Source organism: Merops nubicus, unplaced genomic scaffold (assembly GCF_000691845.1).
Source record: "Merops nubicus isolate BGI_N331 unplaced genomic scaffold, ASM69184v1 scaffold12617, whole genome shotgun sequence".
In the NCBI taxonomy this organism is placed as follows: Eukaryota; Metazoa; Chordata; class Aves; order Coraciiformes; family Meropidae; genus Merops; species Merops nubicus.
The window spans coordinates 16812-25451 of record NW_008618381.1 but is presented as its reverse complement, the minus strand read 5'-3'; positions in this window follow the sequence as shown (position 1 = coordinate 25451).

Sequence of the window (8640 nt, the reverse complement as noted above, 5' to 3'; positions counted from 1 at the left end):
AAAAACCCCAGACCTGCCACTGCCTGATAAAGTCTTCTTGGAACAGATTTGCTTATACAGGCAATGCAGGAACTTATAGCAAACAAAAGATATTTGAAGAGAGCTTTCTACACATAGGATATATTTTTCCCCTTGCAACTGCTAAGAATGGTATCGGCCTTCCTGTTACAGTAAAAATAAGAATAATAATAAAAAAAAAAATTTCCAGGCAACTTTTGATATCCAAAAAGCACCAGAATGAAAATCCTGCCTGAAAAGAGAACAAAAGCCAGATGTGTGCAGCAGGAACACTGACGCTCCGAGAGAGAAGGCAGAAGGTAGGCTCAGCCACGATGGGTCTAATTCAGCCAAAAAATGGAAAAGAAAAAAAAGCCGATCACCGTATCCAATGCAAATACTGTCACCAGCCTGTTTTTTCTTTCACTCCCTCATGCACTGAAAGAAACAATTCAAAAAAAGGTACTTTTCTTCTTTCTGAGTCAGTCCACTGTTCACCAGACAGGAGGATTCGGTTTAAGTTAAGTTTAAATTTCTAATGACAGCACAGGGCAAAAGGAAAGAAAATAATCAAATAAAGCCACTCCCTCCTGATTCGGCTGGGACGTCACTACTTGCCTTTTTAGTCCTGCACCAGTGTTCTCCAAGCTTTCAAAATTTCTTAGCAGTTGTGGGAGCATGATTCATCTCTTCAGAGAGAGAGAGAGAGAAAAGAGGAAGGGGGGGGGGAAAGGGGAAAGCAGCAGCTTTTCTTTGCCAGCCTCTTCCACCTCCGGCTGCAGGCACTTGGTGTGTTCTCGTGTGTTCACTCGGTCCAAAAAGAGACTGGGAAGTAAATGGACACACTTTTGGACAGGCAAATAGCCTCTTCCTTCTCCCCAAGGCCAGGTGAATGCAAGACACAGTCAGGCTTAACGCTTCCCCAAAACAGGAATGGAAACTTATGATTTAATCGGTGCACACAGGAAAAAAAAAAACCAAAAAAAGGAAATCATCAGCCATTTATTTTGTTTTGTTTAGATTTCAGCAACTTGCTGTCCAGAAAACTCAATTTCCCTCCTTTTATTCTAGCCTAAAATGCAGAGCTTCTTTTCTTTTTTTATTCCCTCTTAAAAACAAACAAACAAAAAACCCCAAACCACAAACAACAAAAACCGACCCCACATTTTTTTCCGTCTTTCTGATGCAGGGCCAGTGGGAGTCTTTCCTCTCAATAGCTCATTCACATCAGCTGGGCCCTGCGTGCACGCTGCCACATGGTTTCCTGTTTTCAAACTGCCCCCTTGCAGCCCCCTCTGCTTTCCACCCCACCCTGACCTCTCCAGGGATGAAATCTTTCCATACTTCCCTGCCTTTAGACGTTCTCTCATTCACCGATTCAAAAGGGAATGGGGCCGGTTTCAAAGCAAAAAGAAAAAGAGAATGGGAAGGGGAGGATTCTGTGGCTGGGAGATCATAGCAAGCAGAACTTGCTGCTTTCCTGGGTAGGAAAGCTGGAACTGCAGGAATTCATCCTGCACTGCAGAGCAGGAAACACAGACAGGAGACACGGCGCTTATCACCCGAGCGTTTGAATGCACATCTCCAAAAGCCACCCTCCCTGGTGCCAGCTGAGCTGGCCCACCCCCTGCTCCTGGGGCTTGCTCCACTCGTGGGGCTTAGTTAAGGGTTTGTAGGTCTTTTCATCCAGCCTTGTAGGGTGGCCCTGATGACCTTGGCTGTCTAAGGAACTTTGTGGTCACCAGCTCAAGTTCTGGCAAAGGTAACTCAAACCCTCCAGGCTGCCCCAACAGATAAAAAGAGAGTCTTCAGCATTTGAATCCAAGAGGAGTCCTCCAGAGGAGGTCTAAAGCCACACACTGTGAGCAGACACTTCAGCTCCTCTGTTTCCAGTGCTACCTAGTCTTCTGGCCATCCATAAACACTGCACCAGCAGCCTGCCTGTGAGTAACACAGGAACTGACTTCCACTCCATGCCTGCTTGGTAAAACGCTGAAGAATGGGAATCTACAGAAACACGAAGTACTATTTTAGGATCTCCTGAACATGACACCCTCAACCCACACAGGCAGATTACACAAAAACATAATTACCCTCTAGGTTTAGCAGACTGAGTAAGCGAGCTGAGAAGGGCATCCTCTCCTAAGACTGCAGCATAGCTTGGTGGCCAGCGACCGCTCAAAGGTCCACCTTTGGATATCCCACCACAAACGTGTCCTCATGCGCTGGAGGGGGCTGGGGACTCCCAGCACATGAGCTCCTTCTTGGTAAGGGACACAGGTATGTTCTTACCTAGTCCATGTGAGGTATCTCTCCCTGCTTTCATTAGGCTCCAGTCTCTCCCTCACAACCCAAAGCTCCATCTCCACCACACCACCAGCTGAACTGAGGAATATCTCCTCTACGAGGATCTCTTACAGCTACAATCCTTGGCTCGAGATCTCAGCCAATGGCTCTGTTCTTAACAACAAGCGGAGCTTCTGCTTTCAGTATTAGGACACACACAAAATGTGGTAGTACTTCGGGGACTTTCTGGAGCCACCAGTTTTCTCCACAAGTAATGAATCCCAGCAATCATGTGCCCGTCGAGATGAGGAATCAGAAATGGCTGTGACAGCATTCCAGCCCTTCAAACACTACCATAAAAGGCAGGGATTTCCTCGAATCTAAATTTATGAGACAGGAACCTATAACAAAGTGTGTGAATTTAGTTCAGGTAAAGGAATCTGCAGTAGCTGCTGGGCTTTAGTGATGCTCTAATGTTTCATTATGGAGCACTAGTATTTTTTTTAACTGATTTCCCAAAATCAATTTAGCTACAGCTGCTGGTATATAAGACAAAAATGTATCCAAATGACAACTGCACAGCTCTGTCCAGGCACTCCACTTAAAGCACTTCACCTTTGAACCACAGAGCCCCTCTGGCAACCAGGAGATGTTCAGCTGTGGGGCTGAAGCAATGCCCACCTTGCAGGGGAGACTGATACATGAGCATCACTACTAACTGTGACAGAACATCTTCCAGAGATGTGAGACAGTCCTGACTTGTAGCTGCACTGACATCCAGTCTTCTGGGGCTCATGATATCTCACCCTTCCTACAGGCAGGGAGGAATGAGAAACATCTCTGGCCAAAGGAGATGGGGGACACACTGGGAAATGTGCAACCCTTATAGCAGGCAGTTAAAAAGAGGAGGTGAACTTTTCTAAGCTATGCACAAGCATCTTGGTATGGCCAAAAGCCCCAAGTAACCCAACAAGTACCAGGGAACAGAAAGTTCAGGTGGAAGGCACAGGCATGTGGAGAGCTGACCAGGAGAGCTCCCAGGCCACAGCCAGGCACAGGATGTGTCCCAGGCACCAGTAAACATCCATGCTTTACCTGAGAATCAAGATGATGACCTGCCTTCCTCCATAATCATGTCTTGATCTACTAAAGTTTGTCAATGGAGTCCCTTTGGACTCCTCTGCACCTTCAGCCATAGGGAGAAATAATCAACACCAAAAAAAACCCAAAACAAACCAAAACACCAACAAAAAATATCCCCCTCTCTCCCTTCTTTTTCTTTTCAAATTTAAGCTTCCAAATCCTTAATTTGTTCCAAGAGCTCTTCTGTGGTTATATTCCTGACTCACAGCCAAGATCAGGAGACCAGTGACGACTACAGACATCCAAAGTCCATCTCATCTTCATTTCCAGACTTCACTGTTGAAAAGCAGGGAGAGGCATCATATAAACAAACAGAAGATAATGCACCAGACACACTCGCCCTTGGGAGGCCATCACTCTCTTCCCACATTAGGTGGGGCTTTTGCTGCACTGTTTCAGGCTGGAAAACCTGCCTTGCACACAGCCTTATGCACACCCAGCCATACCCAGCAGATGCAGAAGACACTCTGGACAAAACAGAATAAAGGTTTTCAGTCTCCTTTGTTCAACTATTTCAGAGTTCCTTGCAGGCTATACGTGTGTTTACACAGCATAGAGTATTTATGCTCAGAAACACAACGCACTGGACAATTAGAGGATAAAAATTAAGTTTAAAAAAATAAATAAATAAAAGAAGTAAATAAGTCTCCTCAGCGAGTTGCTCAAAATGGAGCAGAGACATCAGCAGCAGCCTGGGCCACCGGCTGCTGATGCGACAGTTCTGGGCTCCTTATTGAAAACATCTGGCAGTGCTGAGCTGCTTTGTGCAGACAGGAGTTTGAAACCACCCAATCGTTTCGTATCCAAACCCAAGTCCAGCGCTGCGGATTTCAAGGGAAGGAAAAGAGGAGGGGGAAGACAAAAAAAAAAAAAAAAAAAAAAAAAAGGCACTTTTTTTGCACCATATGATCTGTAACTCATCCAGATAAAACTCCTCCTCCTCTAACAAACCTCTTAATGACAAGGAAATCATGGTTATTCTGAAACAGACTGCACTATTGTTATCTGTTTCAAATTACTTTTGCCCTGTCGTTATGAAACCCTGAAAATGATGCAATCTGCAGAAATACTCAAGCAGATGAACTTTTTTAACTGTGTCTCTGATAGGAGCTAATGGAGCAGCAGCTGAAAGGAGAAAATTCTCCCTGTTTTAAGCAAGTCAAACTTCACTTTTAGGCACTGAACACAGGAGATCAATTCATCAGACAGATGAAGAGAGCAGAGCTACAACTTTAATTGCTCTTTTCTTAAAAGAAATCCGCTTTTTGGAAAGGGTTTTTAAAATTTTAGGCTTCTGGCACTTGCAAGGATAGACAAAACAAACCCCTTTTTTCTAAAACTAAATAAGGCAAAGGAAATCTGCACTTTAATACCACAAAGCCTGCAAGAGGAGCACGTCCAATCTGGAAGGGAGTGTACATCCATCAGGCAGGCCAGCACCCGTGGCAGAGAAGGCCAAGATGGATGCTCGAATGGGGATTTTGAAGAAGACCAGGCAGTTGCTGAATGCTAGTGAGCACTCACACTGAGGACCTTGGCAAAGAGGCCTACGTGTTAGATGATGCATTTCTCCTCTGGATTTTGGATTCCTCTACAAGGTAGATGACAGAAAGAAGGAGTCAGCGAGAGGGACGCGGACAGTCCTTGGTGATGAGATGTCACTGAGATCCATCCCATCTGTGGCAAGAGTCAAACTGCTCTCAAGGGGGAAGATCAGTGATGCAGGCAACAAACCTTTTACAATCCTGGTCCTAAAACACTTTGATATTCACCAGCTCAACTGAATCCTTGTGGCATAGTGTCCAAAGCACCAACACAAGTTGTATTCTCCAGCCTAGGCAATCCCAACTGTCCTACAACTCCCATATTTAAATTATTCAGATCTTCATGCAAAGGTCTGGGGAGAGACATTTCCTCACAGAGCAATACCATGCTCTGGGACAACAGAAGCCAGCTGAATTTTATATCCAAATAAACCACCATACAGCTGCAGCCTGTGTTTGAGGTTGAAGACATAACCATCTAACAACCAGCTGAAGAATCACGAAGGAGGAATCAGAAGGGCTTGGAAAGCTCTCGGACATATGAATAAATGGACCATGTGTTTTGAGAAAACACAAAAACACCTTGAGAGACTTTCAGCCATTTCCTGACCTCCTCTTTTCTAATATTTCTCAGAGACTCAGTGTACATTTCTCAAGAATTTCTATTGTCCAAATAACCTTTGTAAAAATGCTGAAGCTTTAGCCTGCCACGGAGCATGCCTGAACATCCTTCCAGAGGAAGTCAACTGCCCATCTTACTGCTCCCAAATGGCTACAGGAGAAATACATCCCACGCAAGAGATTAGCAAGCCCTCAGCTGACTTTACATCAGTTTTCAACATCTAGTTTTGCCTTTACCAAAAATAACCACAAATCGAGATGTCTGGCTGGCTGAAGTGCTGTGGGATCTTGGACCATGCCATGGATATTTATTTAGCGTGTTAGGGGAGTTGAGAGAAATACTTCTCACTGTCAGACACTGGACGTGTTGTTTCACCCTGTGAATTCCAGCATCCCGGAAAGGAGGAGGGGAAAACATCAGTGTATAATGTCAGAACAGTCCTCAGGACAGGCTGTCCAGGAGCACCTGGGCTTTAAACTGCAGAAACAGTCCCCAAGAAGCAACCTGTCCCCTGTGTCCTCTGGGACACTGTCTGCTCCCACACCCAGGCCCTTCCCACCAGGGCAGAAGGTCCCATGATCTCCAGACTGGGTAAAATACACCAATTTTGTCAAGAATAACAGAATTTTCAACCGAGATATCTGGATGGGAGATTTCCACAGCTGGCTCAGAGCAGCCTGAAGGGGGTCATCAGAAATTATGTTCCCTCCTTTGACCTCATCCAGCCCTAAAGCTGGTCACATGACCGCAGATTAAGTTGTCTTCCAGGCTTTTCAGTTGTTCTTAACAAACATGCAAATTTTACATAGGCACAATGAACACTGCTAATTACGGTGATTCAAGCCTCCCACTCTAAAGGCAGGATGATAATTTCTGGCATCTGGAAAGATAATTATATAAACAAAGACATTTAAAATAGTGGATTGTATTTATAGGACTTTTCAAACCATCGTAAATATTCTACAAGCCACTTGAAAATGGTTTGCACAGGCTATCCAGCAAATATTTGAAAGTCTTCTCAATCTATATGATACCCAAACAAGCAACATCTAGTAACTTGTCCTACAGAGGAGTTCAGGAGGAGATTACTGCATTTGTCACAAATGCAAGCCAAAAGAGATGTTTAGCTATCTATAAAGTTCACAAATGCAAAACTCAAATTTTACACCGTGTATGATAAAAAAGCACGTTCTGACATCACTGGGATAGATATAGGATATAAGAAAGTATTTATTTATACAAATAAAAACCTGTGCCCTATTATCCCATAATAACAAATTCCAGAAAAAGTAAAGCCTTGCAAGTCAGTGTATGAGGTTAAAGAATAGGATGAGTTTCTGTGCAGGACAGCACATTACACAGATGAATTGGCGGATAAAGCCCAACAAAAATGACGTGTGGTATCAGTGAGTAAAATTAATAGACAATATAAAAATGACACAACTTGAACTGAGGAAATTATTCAACTTTTACCGTTCTTTTATGCCTCCAGATTAAGGCACTGTAATCGAACTGAAAAACAGAGAAGGGTCATTCAAATGAATAAATCATGCCAGAAAATGATTCAGCTTCCCTCTTTTTTTTTTTTTCCTTTCCCCATTTAATTGAAGTCCCTAGGACTTGGCCCTTGGGAAGCCCACACGACCCACTGCATTGTCCTGGCCAGGCACTCTGTCAAAAGGGAAAAAGTTATCTCTTCTTTCATCTTGTACGTTGAAAATCTGGGAGGGGAAGTGGTGGCAAAGCAGAGCTCTGTAGAAATGCACCCATCATATTTCCAGGTCAATTTTTTGCTTGGCTGCTAATAAAGGCAGGGGATTGAAGACACTGTGGTATTTGTTTTGCCTTTCCAAATTTTCTGTTTGGTTTGTGGGGAGGAGGATCTCAAACATGCCTGGTAACTGAGATGCTCTGAGTGTGGCCAAGCCCCCCTCTCCCCAGCAATAACAGACACTCCAGCTCACCCTCCTACCTACACTCGTCTCCAACCAGTATTTTCATGCCCTCTCTACATGCATTTGGAAACCTGAAATAAAATCCAATGCAAACTTTGGAAGGAGGCATTTGGATTCCAGCTCCTGCCTGGGAGGTCTGCTGTAGGACCACATGAGTATTCATTTGCTCACTGTTTTATCCGTTTCCCTGGTAGTCCTCTGTAAAGAAAATTAAACAAACTTCTTTACAGCTTAAGAGCCCAGGAAAGAATGTTGACCCTGCAGAAGAAACCTGTTTTTACCAACTTTTACTCCACTTTTATTTCTCTGGCCTGAAGACCTATACACAAGGGTAAAGATTCACTGAGTCTACAAAGCCATTGTCAAGGACTGCTATACCAACACATGCTAAGTATGTTCTCCTCTTCAGACCAATTTTAAGAAAATATTCCTAAAGGAATTTCAGGACATAAACCATACGTATCATTAAGAGCCAGATATATAGAAGCATCATCATTAGGGAGCAATTTTTCTCAACTGTTGACACTGCTCCAGAAGATAAATAAAATATTTATTCCTAAGGTGATAAACTAACATATGCTACATCTCCTCTATCAGCTTTTCACAGACCCCTTTGCAGCAGTATTTGTTGTTGCAGGGATAACTCCTAACTGGAATAATGGATCCAAACCCTGCTCCTAATCCCCTCTGCTCAGTTTAAGGTAGGGAATGTCTATGCAAACACTGGGAATTTTGGGTAAATACTGGTGTTTTAGGGAAATTTTAGTTACAGGGGTTTTGTGTTCTCCTCCCTTCTTGCCCTACTGCTGCAATTCTATATATTTAACAGCTTTACTCAACAGATAAAACAATAAACTTAGGCTAATGAAAAATGACAACTGGGGCCAAAAAATATCAAGCCCCAGCATTTATTTTATCTGGGAGCTTTGCAATTTCCCCAAGGTATCCTACTGATATGAGCTACCCCAGGAGCTGCAAAGGTCACCGTGCTGCAGGTAAGGAAAATGGAGCATCTGAAGTTTCTTCCTACTGACTACAAGGAAAGAGTTGGTTTTCTTTTCTTGGGAAGAAGGGGTGTAATGTTCTGGAGCTC